The 27,385-nt window shown below is 37.0% G+C and overlaps 1 protein-coding gene and 1 long non-coding RNA gene across 2 annotated transcripts in view; one reads left to right on the top strand and one right to left on the bottom strand.

Moving 5' to 3' along the window:
- Lrp1b (LDL receptor related protein 1B) overlaps window positions 1–27,385 on the top strand; it is a 1,800,012-nt gene that overhangs the window by 377,307 nt on the left and 1,395,320 nt on the right. The window lies entirely within an intron of this gene.
- Window positions 8,310–27,115, bottom strand: LOC101986047. The gene is made up of 3 exons (XR_258224.3): window positions 26,868–27,115; window positions 17,428–17,573; window positions 8,310–8,504 (listed from the first exon to the last, which is right to left on the bottom strand). It is a non-coding gene; the product is annotated as an uncharacterized LOC101986047 (long non-coding RNA).

Below are 27,385 nucleotides of genomic sequence, written 5' to 3'. Positions count from 1 at the left end.
TTTTCTTCTTCTTCTTCTTCTTCTTCTTCTTCTTCTTCTTCTTCTTCTTCTTCTTCTTCTTCTTCTTCTTCTTCTTCTTCTTCTTCTTCTTCTTTCAAAGAGTCTCATCCAGAATAAACTGCCTCAAAACTGTATTTCTACAATATTTTTGTAGCTCAACATGTCTTCCTATCCATATTTCATTATTTCTTTTGAGTATTGACTCTAAATATAAAATCTTCCATTCTGTGCTTATAAGCATGGAAAATCCATCAATAAACCACTAATGGGGTGATGTGGACACGGAGAGGTAGAAAAGATGTAGGCTGATTCTGTTTCACATCTTCCTTTGCCAAACAAATGTGTTTGCCTGGAAATTTCAATCCAGTAGTCCTTCCCCAATGCAGTGCTGATAGGAGTTGCTCCTCCTACATAGTTTCTCTGTCTAGAATCATGGGTCATAGAGTTCTGAGATTTGAACTATCATCCTGAAGAGGATCTATTGTTGCTGGTAATGACTATTTGGGGACTAACAGGAGCAAGGAATAAAGGCACCACTGGCCTAGTAGGAAATGGAGAAAATGCTCCAGATGAAACCACTTTTGCTGTCTTTGGACCTGAACAGGGACTCTGGGGATGGAGAAAGTGCTATATAAGTAGAATTCTTTTCTTTTTTTAACAAAATGGCAACTTTCCTTCTGACAGGAGGTTGAATGTGTCCATTATCTCATTTCTGATTAAAGTTGTGCTGAGAAATTTTAAACTGATATTTCTTCCAGGTCGTGTGGAATTTGACCTGGTGTCTATCATTATCAGTGTAACCTGCTGTGGCCAACTTCCTGGTGCCTTGAAAGTCAAGAACAATATGGCCTCAGCTGATACTCTAGAAATTATCCATGATTTAAACAGAGAGTTTGAAACCATGCCTGTAAGCTGAAGAACACATTAAAGAAGTTACTTGTAAATCAAGAACATTTTGTTGCCAAGCGGTGGTGGCGCATGCCTTTAATCCCAGCACTCGGGAGGCAGAAGCAGGAGGATCTCTGTGAGTTTGAGACCAGCCTGGTCTACAAGAGCTAGTTCCAGTACGGGATTCAAAACCACAGAGAAACCCTGTCTCGAAAAACCAAAAAAAAAAAAAAAGAACATTTTGTTGGGAGAGGTGGTTCAACAGCTAGAAGCACCTGCCATTCCTCCAAGCAATGCCATGCCCTAACACCAAGCAGCTCACAAACACCTGCTACTCCAGCTTCAGGGGAGCTGATGCCCTCTGGCCTCCATGAGCTCTACATGCAGGCCATGCACACAGGCATCAATCAAAATGAATCTTCAACATTTTTATATAACCTAATCCTACTTAAGTGGGAAAAGTATGAAATATTCAAAAGATCATAATGCTGCAGTTAGTTATACTTTATTTTTAAACTCAGATGATTTAATTTTAGAAATATTGTAAACTGCATTCCCTTGCTCTTTTTAGACCTTCTACTAATTTCTAGATACAAGTTTTCAATATCGGCGTTTCTGAATGGATTTTATGCCTCTGAAATAAAGCTTACCTATAAACCCAGCCTCAGGTTCACTGGCCTCATTCCCTCCTAGAGGATTCATGTCTCCAATTACTCAAAAGTCTCCCAAGAAACTCATTTTATCATCTAATAGCACTGGAATGGCTGGAGTCTAATTTAATGTTATTAGATATCCCCCTGGGCAGCAATTTCCTAATGGTATTGATAAAATGTAAACAGTATGCAAAAGAGAAGTAGATAATTGATTTGGTCTAATAACTAATTTGGGTTCTTTTGTTGTTCTCTCAGCCTTGCTAAGTCGTAGTGATGAACATGCACACCACTTTATCAGATTTTTATTTTTATTTAAAATATTTCCACCTTGATGCATGGTTATAAACACTTAGAACAAACAGGCTATGTTACATTTATGGACCGCCCTAACCACTTGGAACACCTGCCTGTAATTTGGGAAACAAGATTTTGGATTTGGCACAGAAGTTTGGTGCTGAGAGCAAAGCGTTATGAGTATTTGGTTCTATTGAAGCCTCTCTCCTGGATCATGGAAGGCGGTCTCTTTTGTGAACCCTCCAGGGAAAGAAGAGAACAGTCTCTGGAAAATTCTCCCTAGATATTCTGAGAACGCAGTCTTCTAAGACTAGTTGTATACTCTTAGAATCATTAAACTTTGATTATCTTCTTAAAGACCCTGTCTCCAACCAGGTAATGATGTGTGGCAAAACACATAGTGTGTGTGTGGGGGGGGCGGGCTTAGAAAGACAAAATGCTTCCTTGGGCTCCAGGTTTCAGAGATTCTCATCCTCTGTTGGATGGCCCTGTTACTTTGAGACTGTAGTGACAGAAAAAGTGCATGGTGATAGAAGCATCTCTAATTGAAGACTCCATTACCAAATGGTGTCAAGAAGCAAAATGAAAGCCTTGGCTCCTCACTGCTTCCACAGCATGTCTCTTGTAGCATGACTTCCTCCCTATATTAGACCACACTCCTTAAAGTTAACATAAGCCCTCATAACTTTACAAGTTGTTAATGTAACCTCTAGTAGGTGTGTGCCCTTGCGGCACATTTGGGATGAAACACTGTAGCCTACAGCTTCACTGTAAGAAAGCTTAGGAAAAAAGGAAGGCTACTGGGCCCAAACACTAACTTATGTATGTTTCTTGCAAAAGCAGAGCATGCTAGTGACAGGAAAAGTATGCTATTGTGGGAATGGATCAACAACTAAGATGTTCTTCAACATCCTCCAGATGTAAGTGCTCCTATTATTCTGTTCCTCCTGGATCAGCAACTGTATCCATTTTAAACATTCATTCATTTTCATTCAGTGGATATAAGTGCTTTGCCTACATGTGTGTATCTGCTGAACACCCAGGGAAGCCAGCAAAGGTGTTGGATCCCTTGGAACTGGGTCTAGAAATGGTTTGGAGCTTCTGTGTGGTTTCTGGCAACTGAACCCGGGTCTTCTGTAAGAGCAGCAAGTGTGTTTTTAACTTGCAAGCCATCCCTCCAACTCTTCAAGTTGATTTACTTTATTGTGTAGTCTACCATTTTGCCTAAATTTAGACATTCCATTACATCCCACCACAATATTATTTACCAAAAATAAACAAGTAGAATTTTGGAAAGTTCTTAGATTTACGAGGGATGTTTTAACGATCTTTTTTGCATATTGTTATTCTTTTGGGTAGATTATAAACTACATGTACAAACTTATGAAAAGCATTTTTTCTTATACCTGCAGCATATCAAACTGTAGCCATACCACTCCCTGGTGTGCAGCTACTCCATAAATTAGACAAAAGCAAAAAACAACATTATTATGTTACAGTTATTGAGCCGAGATAAAGATATTTGTTTTCTATTTTCTGGGGTCTTTTGGGGTATTCCTTCTTTAGTTTTTAGCTATGGTTATACTCTGTGTAATACATAGCTTCAAGTAGGTACTGGGGAAAACTTGCTGAGGTAATGAAGCCATAGGAACCAACAACAATTAAAACCTCTGGGCAATATGTTATGGCTTTTTCTCAAACACATCACTTCATTTGGATTTAATTAAGATCTTTTTCCTTTGTTGCCAAATATAAGATCAAGTGATAATGAGCATGCATTCTTTCTTTATTGAAGTATAAATATCATGTACTTAACAAAGTGTTCCCCCCTAACAATGAGTTCAACCTGCTGTGTACACCTAAGCAATGCATTGTGGAAATCACATGTGTACAGGAGAGAGATTCAGGTATCAGTGAATCTGAGGAGCCCACCCATGCAAAACAAGGTAAGAAGAGAGAAGGAGATACCAGAAAAACAAAAGAAGACCAGGACTACAAGTGCAGGAAACTTTAAACACATCTAGAATCCTTGGCAAACATATCGTGGTCATTATTTTCTGAAAGTGGGGTAATCATTGTTATCTTCTGTGATAATTTTTTTAAAAGCCCACCACAATACTATTGAACAAGGAAATTTCACTGCAATATCTTTAGTATTGTCTTAGTTACTTTTTTTATTTTATTATTGCTCTGTTAAGACACCATGACCAAGGCAACTTATATACGAAATAACTTATGGAAATCTAAGATGTCAGAGGGATAGGGTTCATAACAGTGATGACACAGATTATGGCAGAGGCTGTAGGCACACAGGCATGACACCGGGCTGTAGCTGGGAGCTTCTATCTGATTCCACAAACATGAGATGGAGTTGGAGGCGGGGCTAACTGGGAATGATGTGAGTTGACAAAATCTCACCTCCCAGTCCTTGCCAAACTGTTGTTCTACCAGCACGTACTAAAATACACATGTTTACGAGGGGCATTCTCATTCAAACCACTACAACCACCACCCATTAGAAAACACTGTGAACTTCCTAAGGTTGTGTGTTACAGTGCTTGTGTTCCAAAGTGAAGAAGTGCTCTTATTTGAAATAACCGTAGTAAGAGTAAGAAGCCGTGCACAAAGAGGCCTTCTTTTCCTTTGCTAAACACGCAGTCTAGTAGAACATGCATTCTGATAGGTTCTCTTCACCTTCGAAACTTTCTATCACAAGTGCCTTCTGTGTAAGTGAATTACAAAAGCTGCTCTCCAAAATCTAGCCTTCATGTTCAACTCCAATTATAGTCTGTGTAACAGATTTACTATGAAATACTAGTATCGTTTTTAAGTTCATAGAAAAGATGACTTGAAATCGCCTGATAAATTAACATTAATTTTGTGTGCCAGAATCTATGAAGAAATAATTTTCGAAATGATAGGCCAATATGTAAAGAGTTGATCTTACTCATGTTGTACTCTATGATTGTGTGCTATTTCCTTCTGTTTCTCTTGCTTCAGTAAGAGTTCATCAGAGTGACTGCGTTACTTATTTGACCTTCAAACTGTGGTTGAACTTTAGGTTTAATTCAGTTATGATTTTTATCAATTGGCAAGTGAGCATCATAGAAGATATATCTTTGCATTGATTTATCATTGATTTGAAACAATTCTGAAAAGTACAAGTGCCCTAGAACAGAAGTAAATTTTCACAGAAAATGCAGAGATTTATGAGTGGATTTCCAACAACATGAAGAGTGCTCAAAAGATTTTCCCTCATCTTCATTGTTAAGCCAAACTGCAGAATATTTCTTTGATGTATAAATTCCTGATTTAATCTCATCATTTATTGTATATTAAATTACATTCATCACTTTTTCCTTTAAAATGGGTTTAAATATATAATTCTGTCAGCATATATATATATATATACATATATAAAGTTAAAGTTTTAGATATTCTTCTAATTTAACAAAAATTGAAAGCAGTCTATGTTTTCATGATTTACTTGTGTCTACTATGAACAAGTATGGGCTTGAGATTAAAGTATCTATACTAGAAATAAAACTGAATTTATAGATCTTTTAAAAATAGTATTAACATTGAAAAATATTTTGTATATACATATATAGTAAATATTTAAACAAAATTTAATATTGTATGATTGTGGTTATATTGCTTGTTTAATGAGAGGATTTTTTTTGTTTTTTTTCTTCTATGTTTTCAGTACAAAGAAAGGATCTTTTCTCCTTCCTTTCTTAACACTGAAGTAGTTCTTTAGAGAAATAGACTCTGTATTGATGAATGTAAATAAAAATTCCCATGGAAATATGTAGGTTACTGACACACCTAAGCTAATAAATAATTTCCAAATCTATGCTTGTTGGCTTTGAATACTTTTTTAAATGCACCTCCACTGTTTCATCCACTTTGCATCTTTATCTAAGACTAAAATAATCTCAGAATGTTTGTAACCATACTTTATCATTGCAAATAACACTGAAATTAAAAGATTGGCTAATAAGCCATGAGAAGTAAAAATTCTAGATCAAAATATTAGAATTGTAGATCATTTTTCTACCCTCAAGTTTGTAATATTATTAATAATAATAAATTTTATTTATTGTCATTGCCAGCTAGCATTTCTCAAACTCTTATGTTTATCATTTGGTTCTCTTAAAGATTTGTAAAATGTAGGCTGGTCTGAATCTATGAAATCTATGAATCTATGGGATGCTAGGTGAAGGTGATGCTACTGCAGAAGGCACCATAGAATAATCACATTCAAGGTCAATTGACAGACCACAACATCACATAGAACTCTTAAATTACCTTTTTATGAGCTGATAATATAAACTCTGGTGTGTACTTTTTAACTTACATAAACACATTTTTTAAAGGTTATACTGGTACTTCAGACTGTTTCCTTTCAACTATCAGTATGAAGGTTGATGTGATATATCTTGAAGGTTTATATTTATAATTATGAGGACATAAAATGTATAATATAAAACAATGTGCAATACATATTCCTAAATGACAATGTAATAGCTTCCCTCTCCAGTTGATGCTGTTAGAGAAATGAATATGAGCATATGTGTGTGTGCGTGTGTATTTCTGTAAACTTATATGTATACATTTGCATTGATATATAATATGATAGATTTAATCTTTGTTTTGGATTTAATAGAATATTTTAATAATAGTACTTAGCTTAATTTGTTTAAAATTTTAAAGCTTGAAAGCTATGTTTTGTAATTGTAAATCCAAGGGTAATTGTTTTGGGGAAATTTGACTTAGTTCCTGTTGAGTTCAGCATATTTTTCAATTGCATAGTACTGGTCAAATCATTTAATTTGAGCTTGTTAAATCAAGGGCTCTCAAATTGGAGGAAACTGACTGCTTGAGTTATTAGGGAAAGGGAGCATGCATACTTGAATAGCTGTAGTTTAATAATCCAGCTAAACTCCTTTCAAATATCGACATACTGATTCAAACAGTTAACATTTCATAGTCTTGTAGACTCCAGTAAAATATCTCAGAAGGAGGTTAAAGGGTGACAGTCATTTATTAAAAAGGGTTTTTGAAAGAGATAATGGTTTTTTGATGAGAGGGGTTTGGGGTGATGACTGATGATTGTTATGATTATCAATAAATGTCTCCTTAATTTTAGCTAATTGGACATATGTTTATGTATTGAATATGTATCTTTATCTATTGATATACTAATTATGAATATTTAGAATATACTGGTAAAGATTTTTATCCTTGGTTGAGTTAAAAAATGAATGTTGATTTTCAGTTATGCAATTTCACCAACAGATTCCATAAAAGAAAGGCACAATTTTAGTTATTATTAATAAAGTTTTAAATAACACACAATCCTCATTTTGTATGTTAAGTATGTGTTTTATATACAAAACTATTCATACTCATAAAATCACTGAGTTTATGTATCTTTAATTTATGGTATATGCATTTTTCCAATAAGACATTTGTAATCGTAAGTAGCATTTTCTTAGAATATTTTATGTCATCAATTATTATTTTAAGCCAAAGACTATAGTCAAAAGTTGTGGCTCATTTCACTTATATTTATTCAAGATTTTAGCTGGGCGGTGGTTTCACATGCCTTAAATCCTAGCATTTCCGGAAGCAGAGACAGACAGATATCTGTGAGTTCAAGGCCAGCCTGGTCTACAAGAACTAGTTCTAGGAAAACTAGGGCTGTTACACAGAGAAATCCTATCTCAAAAGAAAAATGATCCTACTAAATATTGGAATATTTAAATTGTAAGGATCATATGTTACTGACTTACACATTAAAATGATGGACTTTAGAGGTATTACTTAGATGTTTTAGAGCCTATGATATTTTCTCCTTAATATTTCCTTTACAAGGAAATATATGGTGCTTAACATCATATTTTCAAATTATATAATTTATAAGAAGACTTCATGTATCTTATTCACAATGAGAGCTTTCCTCTGAAAGTCCTCTTTCAGAAAGGAACAATATAATAACCAGATAAGGACTGATTCAAACAAAAACTAGGAACTTGGGACAGTTATTCCACACTCTTCATACGCACCTCCTATGAGAAGATATACTAATTCTGTATTGGTACCAAGGTGAAAATATGATCCAAAATTTCCTTAAAACTTCATGCTTCTTCACAGAAATTGGGTATTTTAAATCAAATCCAATTAAATTTCAAAAGTGGAATCCAACTCCTCGTTGGATATTTAGCATGTGTTTTTTTAGGTTATATGATCTCATAGTTAATTTACTTAAATTCCATCCACTATTACTGAATAGCTAAAAGACAAACCATCTCTAGAACACAACTGGTCACGATATTTCAAGTACTTTTATATGAGGTAAGAGAAAAGTTAGAATCGCATATTAGTATCTTTAGGAATATAACTAAGGATTGTTGAATTTCTTAGCATATATTAAACAAGCAAACGAATGCTGAAGTTAAGTTTTATTGAAGTCCCATTTGGAGTAAGAGTTGTTGCATTTAGTGCCAACAAAAAAGAGATTTTATTGACTTGGATTTATATCACAGGAGAAATGGTGGAGAATTCTGTCAGTGAGAGTATTACTGAAAGTGAGCGTGGGGAGATTCTTCCCGAAGCCAACTGCAGACTTAGGCATATTCCTTTGTATGTACTGCCATTGAGAACCTGGAAAGAGTGGGAAACATTGTTCCATTAGCAAGAAGATATATTTTAAAGATATACAACTGGGCCAGAAAGGTGCTTCAGTGGATAAAGGCACTTTGATGCCAAATCTGACAGATTTCTATCTCTGGGATTCATTTGGTAGAGGGAAATAATACACTCCTGCAACTTAAGTTACAAATTATAAATAATACACTCTGACCTCCCTGTGAGAGAAATGGCACAGACATTTCCCCAAGCATATAAATAAAGAGCTGTAATAAAAATACATATTTAATGAGATAAAAATACATAACCATAAATGTTAATTGTTTGGTTATACCTTGCTAAGTAAATACACTCATGCATTTTCAGCTCTCTGAGATTGTTTACAATGTTTGAAGGAATGGCCTGCTCACAATACAGGATAATGGTGGTTTCTTAACCTTCATTTACCCCCAATAATACACGGTAATCTGTGTGGAGATTTTGTTCCTTCATTCTCTCAGCAATGCTAGAGATCAAGAACAAAAGCAGAGTGGGATGCATGAAGGATGAAGGTCTCGGGAACACTCTTGGGATGTAGCATAACAACTCCTTTTCTTAATTTGTATTCACAGATGAGAACAGTCATGAACCTCCCTCTACATTTCCCCCTGTGACCAACAAGTGGGTGTTGGTCACAGTTACACAAGATGCATTAGAGACACTGCGCCTTAACTGGTACCCTTCTGGGGAGGATTCTGAAGTCAAGATGTTTTCCTTTTTGGTGATAACTTAGCAATAAATTCTGTGAACGCCCATTCTTTTTTTTTATCCAGCTTCTTTTTTTATTAAGTTTTTTTATTAAAAATTTCTGCCTCCTCCCCGCCTCCCTTTTCCCTCCCCCTCCCCCCACTCCCCACATCTCACTCCCCTCCCCCTCTCTCTCCAGTCCAAAGAGCAGTCAGGGTTCCCTGCCCTGTGAGAATTCCAAGGTCCTCCCCCCTCCATCCATGTCTAAGAAGGTGAGCATCCAAACAGACTAGGCTCCCACAAAGCTAGTACATGCAGTAGGGTCAAAACTCAGTGCCATTGTCCTTGGCTTCTCAGCAGCCCTCATTGTCCACCATATTCAGAGAGTCCGGTTTTATCCCATGCATTTTCAGTCCCAGTCCATCTGGCCTTGGTGATCTCCTAATAGATCAGTCCCACCATCTCAGCGGGTGGGTGCCCCCCTCGTGGTCTTGACTTCCTTGCTCATGTTCTCCCTCCTCCTGTTCCTCATTCGGACCTTGGGAGTTCAGTCCATTGCTCCAATGTGGGTCTCTGTCTCTATCTCCATCCATCACCAGATGAAGTGAGCACCCATTCTTAAAACTAGGTTGTGAAGCTAATTAACAAACAAGATAGTCACCTGAGATTTCATTGGTGTTAATAATAGAATGACAAAGGAGCAGGAAACATTTTAAAGTGGTAAGTACAATTTAAAAAAAAAACAATAACTAGTAATGGTTTTGTCAGCAAATGACAAAAGTAATATGTGTGAGGCCCGCCTGAATAAAATCTTACTGTAAATCACTGGCGATTTGCCAAAGGAAAAGTGAATCAGTGTCGTGTTCACTTAAAAATATCTCCATGGAATACATGTGGGTAGTAGAGAGGGGAAGCATGGCACAGATGGCATTAAAGGAAGTTGCTATAGCCAGAAGAAAGCATCTATCATAGTGATAAGGGAATCAACTGCTTTTATGGATCTAAGGAGCCAGGGAGAGAAAGTGTGGACAAAAGCATCATGCTTTTGCCTCTTTCATGACAGCCTGTAGGAGAGATGCACATCCTCAAGAAACTGATTTTCCACAGTCAAGAAAGTGTCTCCATTTTCTTACAGAAAAGACGTCTGTACTTTCGAGAAAAATCCTTGACATTTATATAAATAATACCTTTCCATTGGCTTCTCCCCTTTTAACATTCTCCCTGCACTTAAAAATGCATTTGTAACTACAGAACAAAAATCGAACTTTCTGTATAAAGACATTTACGGATCCCATTAAATATAAAATTAGTATTGATTTGTAAATACTTAGGTCAAGATTAGGACTAATAAAAAACAAATTATATTCCTCGAATACATATAAAATTCCAGTTCAATTTGATTTTTACTGAGGTTAATGTATATTTGGAAAAACTCATAATCTCTAATTTGGTTTCTTTCAAAAGCTTGAAGTTTATTTTAATCAGTTACCAAGGTTACCGTGTATTGTGAAATTTGAAAATGTGGTGGACAAGATGACCATGTTCTAAATAAAAAGTTCATTTATAAAAGTTTCAAAACACACACAGAGCTCTTTACTAAATACAAGCTAGTAGTGTTGGGATTAGCGTAGGAAACACCTTTCTGAATTTTCAGGATGTGGCAGTATTGCACTTCTATTCTGGCCAGCACACACTCAAATCTTCCTCTACTTTGTTTTATCTCTGTTTGAGTCAATGTTCTAGCAATGCATTTATCTACTTTAGAGAGCTGTAAGGAGAACTTGACCTTAAAACATTTTGAAGTGGGGAAGGTGATGTCATAGTGAGTGTTCAAGTATATCACAGTTAGTGTTTGTCTTTGTTAGGGTTTCTATTGCTGTAAAGAGACACCATAACTATAACAACTTTTATAAAGGAAAATATTTAATTAGGGTGGTTTATAATCCAGAGGTTTAGTCCATTAAAATTATGATGGGATAGTGGTGTGCAGGCAAACATAGTTTTAGAAAAGGAGCTGACGGCCGGGCGATGGTGGCGCACGCCTTTAATTCCAGCACTCGGGAGGCAGAGGCAGGCAGATCTCTGTGAGTTCGAGACCAGCCTGGTCTACAGAGCTAGATCCAGGACAGGCTCCAAAGCCACAGAGAAACCCTGTCTCGAAAAACCAAAAAGAAAAAAGAAAAAAAATAGAAAAGGAGCTGAATTTTACATTGAATTTGAAGGCAATAGGAAGTGAACTGTGTCACTCGGTATAGCTTGTACATAAGAGAACCCATATCCACCGCAACAGTGATATACTTCCTCTGACAAGACCACACCTTTTCTAATAAAGCAACACCTCCTAATAATGTCACTCCCTATAAGCTTATGTAGGCCAATTTCTTTCAAACTACCACAATGCCATAGGTCTGTCCATCACCTCCAAACTCCAAAGATACTCTGTACTTTACAATTTATTGCAATTGTAAAGATCTTCTTTCATAACACATTTTGCTTGATTATTAATATTATTTTGTTTTAAAATTTTTGATAATATTGAATAAATATGTCTAAAACTTTCACTTTTAAAATTTAGTGTTTAACCTTTAAGCACAGTTATACAATTATAATTTTATAAATTTTCTTTTTGTAAAAAAAATTTTTGAATGGTACCCAGTCAAGTAAAAACTAGAATAGATGATTATAATGCCATATATTGGTATAATTTCTAAAGGAAAATATACTGTTATTTTAAGACATGTTTCCTTTCACCAAGCTAAAAGCATTTCATCATATAGGAAGAAAGAGTGAAAAGAAAATGTCATTTTGATATAAGAATATAAAATTTTAGTAAGTGGTGAATACCCTAAAGGATGGTGATTACAATACAACGTAACAAAATGTAAGAGCCACCAAATAACCTGAAGGTTGGTGATTCCAAAACAATTTAACAGTGACCAAAGCAAGGCTGTACCAGGATTTATGGTGGCATTCATTTGAAACTTTCAAAATTTATGTTCCTTCAGCTTTTATTAGAATCTACTTTTTATGTCTTTTAAAATAAATTTTCATAAAAATATATATATTCTGTAAGGAAACAACAAAAATTATAGATTTTATAAAATTGGCTGTCATTTTACAATGCAATTTACAAGTTTCACTGTTGCAAATGGAAGTATAGAGCCACATTTATCTTGCACACACATTATTATTGCAAGTCATGTTAAGAAAATAGTAAAACAGAAAGCTTATAATATTTAGGACACTGTAACTTTTCTTCTTTAGAATCCTGAATATAGCAATAAAATTATGATGCTACTAGTTGGACTTGTGAAAATCTGCATCACGCCTTTGAGAGGCAAGAAGAGATGAAAGACTCCCCTCCATGCACACCGTTTGTTTTCTGAGAGTCTCTCACTTGGTTGGGAATTAATATCCAGCATCTGTCCTTGAGACAGTGAAGAGGTGGACAGCAAGGGAACTGCTAACCTTCCCTGAAACTTACTTAATCAAATGCATCTTTTTAGAAGTAGAAGGATAATTATTGTCACCAGGCTCCAGGTATTTTCCAGTAAGTATGAACTTAAGAATTATGGGTAAAAATCTCCCCATGAATAAATCCTCAAATTATGACACATACTGGGACTCTATGCAAAAAAAAAAGGATTATGCATCTTCTGAAAATCAGAAAAATCACAATGTATTTATGTCAGGGCACACCTACAGGAGGTAGCTAGCCCTCAGAGTGTTGTCTTTCAGATTCAGTAAGAAGCTACCTTGCCATTGCTCTGATGAGTTCTTAGTGACTAATGATTTGATAAACTAGATTTTGTTTTTCCCCAACAAGGTGCATTCTCCCTCAGGTGACTAATTCAAGGTCATGGGAGTGGTACAGCACATCCTTGCACTACACTTGTGGTAGTCAAGATTATCGCCTAATTGCATTCTGCTTTAGACAGTGACAAGTTTCTCAATCACTATTATTGAACTAGCTCATTTTTTAACCTCTCTGTATATCCTATTCCTGTATATTTATGTCATTACATATTCACACATTCATAATGTATAGCTTAACTCTTAGGTCTAATTTCAGTTTTGGAGCATGCCTTATTTTTGGCAAATTTGCTAAGTAATAGACATGAAAAATAATAAGAATGATTTCCTAATGATTGAGAAATTGTGAGTCCCAGGAATTTCATTAGTGGAAATAAGAGAATTGGAACTCTCTGCATGATTGTTTGTATTTGAAGACTACAAACCAAGGTTTGCCCTCTTTGAAGAAGGTTAGATGGCTTCTATCATGGAAGACTGCTATATCATCCCTTCTCATGATTAAAATAAGAAGAAGTTTTGCAATGTGGGTGTCAGCAGCACATGAGATTGTGCTCTGAGCATACAGAAAGCCCAAATACAAAGACCGCAATTCAGGTTGGGCGGTGGTGGCACGCAGCTTTAATCCTGGCACTCTGAAGGCAAAGGCAGGTGGAGGTCTTTGAGTTCAAAGTCAGCCTGGTCTACAGAATGAGTTCCAGGACAAGCTCCAAATCTATACAGAGAAGCCCTGTCTAGAAAAGTCAAAACTAAAAAAGTCCAGAAAGACATCCAAAGTACTTACAGTGCCTACAATAAGAGTGAGTGTATTTAAATTTTGTATTACATAAAAACCAACAGGGTGTGACTTAGTAAGCAAAATTCTACATACCAAGATATATTTTACCTATGACTAATAATTCACAGAAATTTTAGAAAAATCAGAGTTAGCAAATTTATTTAGAGAATTACTAAAATATCATTTTCCCACAAAATGAAGACCAAACAATAAAGTTGAATCAGGGGTAGACTGAGGCTAATTGTATGTGTTATTTCTAATTACCAGAAATATTAAAAGCAATTACTGTAATTTTTAGATGAAAGTAAAAGTCATTGTTTCAGGAGCTGGAGAGACAGATCATCAGTTAAGAGTCCTTTCTATCTTGGGGACCCAGATTCGATTCCCAGTACTCACATGAGTACTATGTAAATTTCTGTTCCAGAGGATCTGATGTTCTCATCTAGCCTCTGCAGGTATCAAACATGAATGTGTTGCACAGACATACACATGAAGGCAGTCAAACACAAGTTCTTTCTGTTTTATTAAAAATATATACAATCTATTTTGATCATATTCCTTCACCTCCTTCAGCTCCTTTCCATCCTCCCACTTCCTACCCAATTTCATTCTCATTTTAACTCTTTCTCTTCCTTCTCTAGTCCTTTCTCAAAACACACAGCAAGACAGAAAACAGCAAGAATGAAAGTCAAAGCCAACAAAAACCAGTAGGAATATATATATTATACAAAAAAGGAACACAAAAGTCCATGGAGTCTATTTTGTGTCGGTCCTTCTACTACTGAGCATGAGGCCTGCCTCACTGTATGGTTGGTTCATCCAGTGACACTCCATTAAACAAAACTGATTTCTCCTTTCTCAGCAGGTATCAGTTGCAAATAACTTCTTGTTCAGGGGTAAGACCTTTTGTCTATTTTCGCTGCTCAGTGCTGAGTGTTTCATCTATATGAACCTGTGCGTGTGTGTTCTTTCAAATGCTCAGAGTCTCTGGGAGTTTCTGTGTGTATCTGTCCTGTGCCTGGAAGACACAGGTTCCCTGAAGTCAACCACCACCACCTTGGTCTTTTGCAATCTTTCTGCTTCTTCTTCTGCTTAATTTCTCAATCCCCGAGGGGCTGGTGTTGACAAAGACATCTCATTTATGGCCGAGTACTCCGAAATCTCTCACTCTCTGCACATTGTCCAAGTGTGAGTCTTATCATTAATTACCATTTATTGCAAGAAGAATCTTCACAGATGAGGGCTGAACTATGCACTGACCTTTAGGTATAGCAATATATCATGAAGTGTAATTCTATTGCTATGTTTCTTTAGCAGAAGGAATGAAAATCCCTACTTATATTATTGGTATCCAAGAGCTAGTCCTCACGTTAAAAAAAAAAAAAACATCATTTTCATCCACGAATTTAGAAAATACATAAGACAAAATGTAGGCAAAAACTTCTACCTAAATGTAGTTTTACAAAGGTAATACAACATGTCCCTTCCAAATACTCGAAAACATGTTTCAAGTACTCTAAAATATTATGCGGAATATTTTTCTCAGTTTGTAAATGTGAGCTTATAGACCAGGTGTAACATTTTATTTTGATATAAAAAAAAACTGAAAAGCTTTGTGCATAAAACAGTTTTTGCATTTGGAGCATGTTTTTAGTCCTTGACCTAAGATAACTTAGTATTTCTCATATTCTGTCAATCCTACTCTGGTATTTTTTAGAGTCTAACAAAACCCGGGACTGTTGTAGTTGAGCCCAACTCTACCTGGGACACATTGCAGGGATTTTCCTTTCATAACATAGACTTTATTTCCACTTGTGCATGTTTTTAGCTTTTCAGTTTTTACAGAATGCTTGCTAACAAGCATACCATGATGGAGTCAAGGTCTTTGTCATTTGCAGGAAGTAGCAATGTAAAGCAGCATTTGCATCATGTATGTAATAGAGGCCATTTCTCAAGGTTATTTTTCTCACTTTTGAGTTGTGTTTTTACAGAATCACACATTTCATTACATTTACCCTTATTCTTGGTTTGTATTTCTTTTCTTCATTTTGGAAACTGTCAAGAAATTTGTTGGGGACCAAGCATTATATTGGCTGAAAATTTGCTCAGCATATTTTCTCCATCCTCAGCCATTTTATTATAAGGTTATTACACAGATTAGTCTGAAGTCTAAACACCATGAAGGGCATGCTAAGGAGCGCCAGCATTTTCACTTTCCTTATTCCAAACACTGGCTTCTAGACAAATTTTGTAACCTATAATGAAGAATTCATAGGAAACTTTACTAAATATTTTACTGAAACCATAAGAACCTATGAGAAATCTATGATCTATGTACCAACATAGCATCTAAAAGGAGGTGGCATTTGGCCAGTCAGATAGGTGCTAATCACTGAAAAATTAATGGTTCCAGCAGTTTAAGCTCACTTCCAAATATTCAGATACATTTTTAGTCTTTCTTCTCTTTTGTTTTTTTTGGTTTTTTTTTTTTTAGAAATAATTACACCTTACCTTTTTCCCAAAGAGATTTGTCATAAAAGTTGAAATATAAGTTCAAGTAATTCATGGAAACATTGTCAAACTGCATCCACAAGCAGTGGCCTGTGCTTTGTGAGGGGAAAGGGAGCTGCCTATGCTCAGCTGGAAAGAGATGAATAACGTAAGTTACTGGACCCAGGCTTGATAGTGTATACCTTTTCAAACAACTCTTCTGCATTCTTCATCCCTTATCAATTTTTTTCTAACAATGATACAAAGGCCTCACTTAAGAGCACGTACTGATCTTACGCTCACAACTGTTGTAACTGCAGCTCCAAATCCATCTCCAGGGGGATCAAGCATCTGCATGGATAACAACACTCAAGTGCACAAACTACCTCATGGATAGGCATACGCAGACAAACATGATTTAAAATACAAGCAATTTGGGAACTGGAGACTTAGCTCAGAGGTTAGGAGCAAAAGTTGCTCTTCCAGAGAACCTGGGTTAATTCCCAGCATCCACAACTAGGGTTCACAACCACTTGTAAACCTACTTTCTAGTTCCAGGGAGTCTGACACCCTCTTCACATGCAAGTGGTGCCCCAACATACATGAAGACAAAACAAATGTGCATACTAAACAACATTTAAAATATGATAAAATAATAGTAACTGAAAAACGGTAGGTCTCATATTAATAATGTACGTTATCTAATTATGCCAGAACATGTCCTTTTTTTGTTTTGTTTTATTTCATCTTTTGAAACAGGAGACAGGGTTTCTCTGTGTATAAACCCTGGCTGTATTGGAACTCACTCTGTAGACCAGGCTGGTCTCGAACTCACAGATGTACACCTGCCTCTGCCTCCCGAGTGCTGGGATTAAAGGTTTGTGCCACCGTCTCCTGGCACCAGGAACATTTCTTATTTTCCATTTCTTAAAAAAATTTAAAAAAGAAGTCAATATTCAACCATTTTTTATTTCAGATACAGAAATGAGGTTCTAGTTAGAGGGAAGGGAATTCCCAGTTAGTCCCACTGTATGCAGATTAGGCTAGAAAAAACAAAATGAAAACCTATTCCAACTTTCTGCCCAGTTTTGTCTTTATTGGCACAAAGCCTCAAACAAGATAATGAGCACTCACCTCTGTTCTCATGCCGCCATTTTGGTGTCCTTTTATTTATCCCGAGTTTAAATGCTGTTTATTTTTCCAGTACAATTTGATGTTTTGTTTAATAAAATATTCAACCAAGTAGGATAAGCCCAGCACTGGGGATACCCTGGAGGTTACTGGCAAGACATACAGGTAAAGAAAGAAACAGGATTAGCAGATAAAAAGATAAATTTTAAAAGGCTCATTTTTTTAACCAGATGTATCAGTAAAACCTTTAAAGTTATTTTAATCTTTCCTTGAGGGTTTTTAAATGCTACTTTGGTATTGGTTTCACCTGGCAGCTCTGAGCTCCCTGCATTCCTGTGTTATGCAGAGGAGAACGCCTGTGTCCATGCGGATGCACATGTGTAGGGATTTGTTCTACACTTTTTAAAAAAGTCTAAATCATCCCTTCCCCATTTCTACATATTTAATTCCTTTTTTATTCCCCGTGTAAGTATTTATTAATCACATGTTGTTTGACTAGAATAACACAGCAAGAGATGAAGAATATCAATATTTTTCTTTAGGCATTTTCAGTTGTTTAGTCTGGCAGACTGTTTATCTAGTTTTCATTAAAACTGGGGCAGCAGGGGAGAACTCCTGGGCCAATGTGTTCTGACTGGGAAAGACTTTCTTACATGACAATTAGTAGATTAATGGAACACTGATGTCACTAAGAGATACAGTGTTTACTAGAGTTCTTTTTTCTTTTTGCCCAGGTATGCAACGTACAGGGCTCTGTGTATTTCATACTTTTTGTAGACCTCACAGAGAGCTGTATCTTTTCCTGTTTGTGACATAAATGATGACATTGAGTCTGCCCAACCACTCTTAGTGGGTCTGCAGTGTGAGTGTATGTGTAAAGGGGTGTCTGTATTTTATAAATATTTTTTCTGATTTCATCTGTTTATAAAAGCATGTTTTTTTACCATCAACTGGTAGTATTTCCATGAAAACAGAAAAGGAGGCACAGAACTGAAAGTTTTATAGTAATGTGAGACAATTGGATTAGGTTTACATAAAATAACATTTTTTCTCTTGGTTTTTACGGTTGCTGGCCAACTGTTCATTAACATAACTAATATTATATTCATCTTGCCCTGGATACATAGTATAACAATATATTTAAACTTTGTTGTGACTAGAATGATGTGCATGTGGACAACCACTAGAGCATAGTCTTGACTTTTGGGAGATTTATGCAGCTCTGTATAAAGGATCCACTGGAATGAAGAAACTGCTCAAATTCTACCTGAATTTCAACAGGAGACTGAAGAAACTGTCTGGTAAAATGTTGAAAGTTGACCAAAATTTGTGGTGAGGACAGCAAGTCCTCATCACTCATAACCAAAATTTTTCAATGTTCCAGTATGGTCCTAAACTTGTCCCTCCTGCCTTCCCCAGCAGCAGCTTGTAGTTCATCCTAGGAGGGAGCACCAGTATCTCTCAGTTACCATAGCAAGAATCACAGGATGCATGCCTCCAAACAAAAGCAATTTGTGTGATGGTTTTAGAAGTGAGAAGTCCCTGAGCTGGGTGCAAATGGAGCCTTCATTCCCCTTTCAACGTATGAAGGAACATCCTATCAAAATAAACATAAACCTGCTCTACCCTAGTGAGTTATGCATGAGAAAAAAAAAAGAATTGGGCAGCACAGCCTAAGCCACCAGAGCATTATGAAGTTCTAAACATATTAATTACATAAGGACTATATTTTACTCTTGCCTTCTACGGGTACTGTTGCACTCTACAGCACGTTTGGTCCGGGTTCTACCTTACTATTAATTTGTCTTCTTTTACTGAGAGCTCCACGTCTTCCACATAATGTGTGAAGCGTATTCCAGCTTTTTAATATCTTACCCAGAGTTTATTATAATTTTTCAGAGATAAGACAAATCTCCACAGAAGGTCTTTCTTCATGGTATCTCTAGTTTCCATCTTAATATTTTAGCTCTCTCCCCCAACTGTCATCCCAACTGTATTTTCTTCTTCTAGATAGGAGAATACACCTTCTACATAGCTCATCCCAAAAGACCTAACTCTTCTGGGCCCTGCCTTTCAGATGGGTAACTCTCATTAGGCAAGAAAACAATTTTTTAATGGTTTTCCAAGTTCAAAATCTTTCCATCTATAAATATGGATTACCAAAATTCGATTGGCTACGGGAAAAGACTTTACAATTAAATGAGTGTTTGGGGAAAGGGTAATATTTCAATTGCTATAATTTAAATTAATTTCTTTTACCTGAAACAAGCTAGCATGGTTTCTCAGGAGAGGTGAATTTTGTTCCATAACTTAGATTTCCTGTCTAAACAATCCAGCTTAGGAACTGGAGAGCAGGTGCTTAATACTTCATTCATGAGGACTCCCTAGCCTCCAGATTTGTTATTACAAAAGGCTTCAGTTTGCTGTTTGTGCAATTTGAAGGCCCATTCACCTGCAGTTTGCAGCCCTTGTTATCTTCCAAACAGCTCTCCAGAGCATTTCCAATGCCAAGGAGAAAGTATAAAGGGTCCTTAAAGAATGAAGGAAAAAAATAAAAATAAATAAAAACAGAAGAGCTGAGACTTCCCTTGAAACACAAATGTTTAAAACTGAAGAAGAAATAAATGCTATTAAGGAATAAAAATATGACCTCATTTAAAATGATTGCAGGCTAAAGATGGTGACAATATAAATTTCATTTAAACTGTTTTCTTTACATTTCTTTGTATCTTGTTCTCTTCCCTATTCATTGCCTTAAGTGGTTAGTTAACTGTTTAAAACATATTTGTTTTTTGTAAAGAAAGATTCTGGCATTAAATAAATAATAACTGCTAAATACAGAACCACAAATCTGTACAATGTATATAGTTTATAATTGACTTAATGTACTTTATTGCTCATATTGTTAGTATTTATTTCAGTTTGCTAGATTGTTTAATTGGTTATATTATTAGAATTTTCTTTTTTTATTTTTATTGAGGTCCACATTTTTCTCTGCCCCCCCCCCCCCGCCTCTTCCCTCTTCTTCAACCCTCTCCCAAGGGTCCACATGCTCCCAATTTACTCAGGAGATATTGCATTGAATGTATTTCTTTATCTCTATTTGCCTCTCAAGTAATCTGGGGATTAATTCATCAGTTAAATGGAATGAATTCAGTGTTGTTCTTGAGCTCCTCCAAAGATTTTTCAAAACATTTAATACCTGCTTGTTAACTTCAGATACCCATTCAACAAATGGCAAATAGCATTATTGGCAAAATTTTATGCTAGAGAGATACTTCCTTAATATGGCAAGCATGGTATTGTCATTTAACTCCTTAAGAGTATAGAAAAATGAGGGCAAGTACGTAAATTAATACCCAGCAAACCATGATCAGTTCTAAAATGATGCTGTATGTAGGTGCCTACATCTCTGACAAGAAGAGCTTCTGAGTATCTTTTTCATAAAGGCTTTAATAATGGCCTAGAGTGCCACCCGCAATACAAATGACAGTGTAGGTTTGTCTGAACTATCTTCAGGCAAAAAGAGAAAAGGAAGGCCAATCAACTAATATGGCCTACTACAGACTCAAAAAAAGTCACAGCTGTATAATGTGAACTATGTGTAAGGGACAATGATCCACAAGTAAGATGTGTGTGGTGGTGTAGGAGCATGAAAGTTCTGTCAAGAGAGATAACTGGGAAAAAAATATGAGCAATAGATGTATTGTGATGAACCTTGAGCCCAGCAAAGCAATTTAAATTTTACTCTGTGGACAATAGGGAGACATTAGAGGAAGCTAAGCAGGTGGATAAGAATGACAGGATTTGAATTTGAAGTAGGTCATCTGAAAACACTGAGGATGATGGCATGCAAACGGCAGAAATGGCCTATTTAAGAATCGTGATTTATCAGCCCAACTATTTATTGCAGAAGAGAAGGTTAAAGATTACCAGAGCCATAATGATTCAGGAAAAGTGAGACATGTTTGAGTCCCATAGAGGCCTTCTTTTCTGCCTCAAAATGAGCTTCAACTCTGGTTAGGGAGCTAGAGGACCCCAGTCACAGGAATCTTACCCAGAGTCTGTAGCTTCAGGGTCACTGTGCTGCAAATTCAAAGAATTAAATTCAAGAACCATGGGATACTATCTCTGCTGTGTAGGAGAGATGAAAAGAACAGAAGGGCAGTGTGGCATCCCTGCTATGTAGATGAGCTGTCAAAGGGCAGAAGTGCAGTGTCTTTGTGGATTTAGTGAAAATATTGTATAGGTGATAAAACCTCAGGATGCATGCACTCCCAGCTGTGGGCAGATCTTTGCAGGAACATAATCATAACGGCATTAATTCATGAGAATAAGTGTATCCTGGGGAACAGGCACACTGTGCCTCTTGACCAAACTAAATTCTCTCCAGAGAACAGAGAAAAATCACAATGAGGCCATTGTTCTAGAATCAAAATAAGAGATGAAACAAAGTAATGCTTAATTTCTTCCAGTGGGAACAGCCAAATATGACTCTTTTATATAACTGATTTCCAAAGGTATATGAATTCATAAAGTCCTGGTTTCAGTATCTATCCTCCATCCTCCAAGGACATGGCTTTGTTTTGGAACTAAAAATATTCTTTATGAATGGTATCTGACTTAGAGATGCCAAGATTTGTCGCTTTGACATTTTCTTTCTTTTTCCATTGTTCCTTAATCCATTTTATAAATTGGCACAGTTTTCTTTTAGTTACTTTAATAATCAATCAATTCATAATCAAGTCACCAAAATTATTATCTTCTTTGGCTCATTAGGCTGACTTCAAATATCCCTATTACAAGGAATCTAATACTATCTGCCTGATCATAGTAGAAGCATTAGTGTAAAATATCAAAATAAAATATTATGTGGCTACTCCACTCCTTCTCTCTAAAACTTCTTCCAGTTCTTTCACTGTGGTTTTCTGGCAAATCTCTGCACTATTATAATTTGTATGCATTTCTTCTGATTTCTCTGTTAATTGACTCAGTAAGCAGAAAATGGTTATATAGAAGGATGCTCAAAGTCAATATAATCTCAAATATATTTGTCCAAAATAGAAAGAAAAAAATGGAAGGAAGGAAGGAAGGAAGGAAGGAAGGAAGGAAGGAAGGAAGGAAGGAGAAAAGGAAGGGAGGGAGAAAGAGAAGGAGAGGGAGGAGAGGGGGAGAGAGAGAGAGAGAGAGAGAGAGAGAGAGAGAGAGAGAGAGAGAGAAAAGAAAGAAGAAACAAAAACAAATCCGGAATGAATTCAAAAGGTGATAGCAGCAGTCTATTGGCCAATAAGAGGAAAGAAGAATATTTACTCATCTTAATTTTAGTTTCATACAAAGAAATTCCTAGTGTGCTAAATGAGCCAGGAGAAGGTTGCAATATTTACATGTGATTAAAGTTGGGGGAAATGGGGTGTCTTTGAGTTTGATGTAAGCTTTCTCCTTCACCTCAAGTGAGCTTAACTCAGGAGTTAAAGTACCACATCCTCATAGTCAAAGGAAACTTCCCCTGAGCCAGTCTCTTGATTCTTGGCTAAAGAATCAGAAGAATGAAATTCATGGTTATTGGAAGGATGTGTACAGAAAGTTTGATGTTTGATACAGATTTCTAAGTGTGAACTTGGGAAAAGATGGCAGAGCAGGATGATAATAGCAGGTGCTAAAAGCAGACACTTCAGTGACATAAAGGGTGGGCAGTCTAATTGACCTACTCTCTGGATGTTCAGAAATATTCTCTAATTTCTGTCATGTCCCCACATACACTTTCCAGGCCATGGTATTTATTTAGAAAAAAAAAAAAAGAAACAGAGAATCACACCTAGTTTACAACTACCATAGCCTCTGGTCAAGACAGAACTATGGACTTTTCCTGTTTCTGGACAGTTTTTCTAAGACTTTGTCATAAACTTCCTGGATGCTTTTTATTTCTTGTTCTCATCAATAATGTTTGAAGTTGTTCCCCAATGTTGTAAATGTCATTTTACTAAGAAAAAGAATGCAGAATTAACAGACAGAACACTGATTTCATAAATTGTTGAGTAAGGCATAAATTAAATTCAAATTCCCAAGACCTGAGAGAGCATCGCAATTTAGGTATGAGTGGATGAATAGAGATCCCAGACCTTCTTAAGGACATGGAGATGCATGTTGAGAAATCTCAAAGGTGAGCTAACAGAGAAAGTTTTGTCAAATGCTTGAAAGCACAGTTCTACACACAAAGGAATAAAGAAGGGAGAAAGAAAAGAAGGGAGGAAGGAAGGGAGGGGGAGAGGGAGAGAGGGAAGGAGGGAGGGAGGGAGGAAGGAAAGAAGGGAGTAGAAGACATTATCAAATGCTATCAATGAGTCTAATAAAGAATAGTGAAAGGGAAAATAGTATGAACAATCACACAACATCTATGAACTTTCTACTACTAACTTCTCCCTCGCAACATCTGAAGAAGCCTAGGTTTTCTACTTCATAGATAAGAAATCCAAGTAATATTATCTAATGTCATAGAGTCAGGAGTGCCAGAGAAGAACCTTGAACAAGACTGTGGGATTCTTTTAGTTTGGAAACAAAATAGTATATCTCAGATCAAAGAGCTCATCAACTTAGCTTTGAATGAAACAGAAATGCAATATTTTCCAACTATGGTTTAGCTGAAAAATAGCTTTAATTGCTATTCCCCCTTCAAACTAAGATCAAGTGAAAATTAGCTTCATGGTCTCAAAAGGAAAAAAAATATAAGGAATAGAATAGGGTACTAAAGGGAGGTCATTTTCATCTGGCACCCCCAGTTGTCACATGTGTGTAAGAAGTTAGTTTGAGACAGAAAGAGGAAGAAGGGCTAAAGGCAATGTTGGAGACTCAGGCAAGACCTGAGTAAGAAGAAACAGTGGTTATTCTAGCCTAGGAGTGTATCTCTGGGCTTCCTGGAAGCTTCTAGAAATGTTTCAGTGGACACAGAACCATCCCTGGAGATTGGAGTCAAGTGAGGGAAGACTCAGGAAATTTGAATTTGTGGTTTAGGGAAAGAGTCAATATGCTCTCCAGGGGCAAATTACAGGTCACTGAGCAGCATGGCCTTTTTGGTTCTCTACCTCTTCTCAAGGCAGGTAGTGTTGTGACCTGGTCCTCTCCTCAGCATTTCTCCACCTCCACTTTGGTGGCACCTGTGCGAGACATGACTCTTCCCTTCAAGCTACTGTGTTCTATTCCTGGGCAGGATAGTCATCTTGGATTAATATACTACCACTAGGGGTGCATACTTGTCAAAAGTAACTCTTTTCTTGTGAGAATCTTATATCCATCTCCTCACTCCCTAAACGAAATGTTAACAAGCTTCATTCAGGAGAAAAATATTATTATTATTATTATTATTATTATTATTTGAGATACTGTCACTGCCTGTAGATCTGGCTTTGTACCTGTGTTGCCTCCACTTCCACACCTATGTAGAATTAGAGCATAGAAAGCATTGCTTCAACCTCATGTTACTGGGCACAGACATATATTGTGGTGATGGTTTCTGAGAATAATTCTGAAACTAAAAACTGATTTATCCAAGGATAAATAGGTTAGCATTTTATCACCTAACTCCTGAAACACTACTTTCTTCAGATTCATTAAACCTATAAGTAATGATAGCATTTAAGCCTGGCTTTACAATTTCAGCATATAGTATATCTATAAAACTCCAGAGCGGATGAAGGGAGAACAGATATGCAAGAACAGCTAGCTTTGAGAGAAGCTCAGGGAAGCGTGTATTAGTGCATAGGGAAGGAGCAAATGGCTATTTTCAAACAGTTTAGCAACGAAAGCATTTCTTTTTCCTCCCTGGTGTTCCGCAGTGAATCAGACTGCAGAAGGCCCAGCTCTTCTCTTGGCAACTTCTCACTGCTCTGTCGGAATTGGTAGTGACGATGCCAGCAAGGAAGCATCTGGCGTCCTGTGCCCAGACAGGGTCCACACTCAGCCAATTAGAACACGCTCCCATCCGACCTGCACCTCTGTACTGGTTTTGTGCTCAGCATGGCTGCTGCATCTGAAGCTAGCTTCCTCCTACTTCCAATTCTAGCAGGAAAGTGCAAACTGACCAAACCACATGCTTCACAGAAATGGACTCAGTTAGAATTTGATCTTCTCTGCTTAACAAATGCCCGCTGATGGTTCTCTTTGTGTCTTTGTATGCTCCTAACAGGGCCTCCATGGAACGCACAGTTCAACTAAATGAATACACCCTGATAAGAAAAAAAAATGAAAAAAAGCACACTTTCACACAGGTACCCTTGGGAAACACCGTGACTTGGTGTCCCTCAGCGCCTTACTAGCTATCAATCCCTTTTGAATGGGATGCAAATGATTCCTATGGTTGCTTTTCTGTATAAATGGGTACTTTTCTTCCCTATTTCACTCCCCATACAGGAAAGACCCACACATAAACCAAATAGGAATAGAAAATGAAAGAAATAAAATATGCTTGCTGTGAATTTACAAATATAAAATGTATAAATCTAGCATACCCTAGCCCAGCAACACAGGCAACTGCTTTACTGGTTGGCTCAGAGAAGCCCCCTTTCAAAATGCCAGATTCTGACCTTTGGACCACAGGTCCTGGAGACATCCTTACTGATGTGCTAACCAGTGTGACACCTCCTGAGATGGCACTGCCACAATGGTCACTGGAAGCCCATGACTTTGTCGCTTTTCATCCTGTAGTTCACCAAACTCAAATTGGCTCTCCTCAGGAAGAGCTTATCCCCAAGGCTCTTCAGAAAAAAAAACAGGAGCTACTAATCCAAGATGCTGATAGTTTCCAAAGTCTTGTTCAACTCCAAATGAGCTGAACCATCCAAACAAACAGCATGTCATAAGCATCTTGCTTGAGGTTTTGAGTGCCTTCCGTATGCCTAGTTGATGCCCAATGATGTCCTGTGGAAAGCTATCAAGTGAAGCTGTAGGTTAGCACTTGAAAAACATAGGGAAAACAGATTCCTGCTGAGTCAGTCTTAACACAACGCCTAATGGCCAGACTCCCTTTGGCTCACCTTGTTAAGCATCTGCCGGAAGCTCACAAAGAATGAGTCTGTGGCTCAGCTGCTCTAATACGCAGAACAAACACAGGGAGATACCAGCAGACAGATGGGAACTTGCTGACTGCAGAGACTAATCTAGTGTCTGGCTACCTGTTGGCTCACATGGCTCTCCTGGCACCTCCCATCCAGCAGATTCAGAGAGAATTGTGTAAGTGTGTATGTGTGTGTGTGTGTGTGTGTGTGTTGGAGTGTACACACAGGGCATGAGAGATGAGGATGGGGGAAGGCATTTTTTTAAAGAAATATATACAAGGAAAATATTTGTTAAGATGATTATCATGAGACAGCAGATAGGATCAATAAACCAACAGTGATCAGGGTTGTTTCTAAAGCAAAGTCAAGCTACAGTTAACAGCCTATCAATGGTACCTTGGCTATATGTTTAAAATGCTAACGAGATTGGCTTTGAATGGTGGTGCTTGTAGGTGGCCCAAAAATTGTTTTGCCCTTTCCTTTGGCTCGCTGCTGTTGGCAATGAATTTAGCATCAACACGTCCAGCAATCGCCAGATTCTAGAATTTCCAATTCATTCCCATGGTGACTTCATACAAGTTTGGTTTAGGAAAACAGGTCGTTCCTCGCAGCCTTCTACCTGCTTAAATACAGAAATACAGAGAAATAAGACAGAGCAGAATGCACAAGCTGCTCTTAGGCGTTTCTTGAAGTTTCTTGAAGTCTTGGATTCATGGCCGACTTCCAGGTTGGAGGCTAATACTGATCTCAAGAGAGACACAGCCCCTGTGGGATTGACGTCCTCACCACAAAAGAAGAAAGCCTGGGTCACCTTAACCGGGCCTCCCGCTCAATCCCTTTTCAAGTGCCAGTGAAATTTTTACACTTGAACAGAATGCTAAACACTGCGCGCAGCTGGGTAACCAGCTGACCTT

Source organism: Microtus ochrogaster, chromosome 4, assembly GCF_000317375.1.
Source record: "Microtus ochrogaster isolate Prairie Vole_2 chromosome 4, MicOch1.0, whole genome shotgun sequence".
Taxonomy (NCBI): domain Eukaryota; kingdom Metazoa; phylum Chordata; class Mammalia; order Rodentia; family Cricetidae; genus Microtus; species Microtus ochrogaster.
This window is presented reverse-complemented; position numbering and strand designations above follow the sequence as displayed.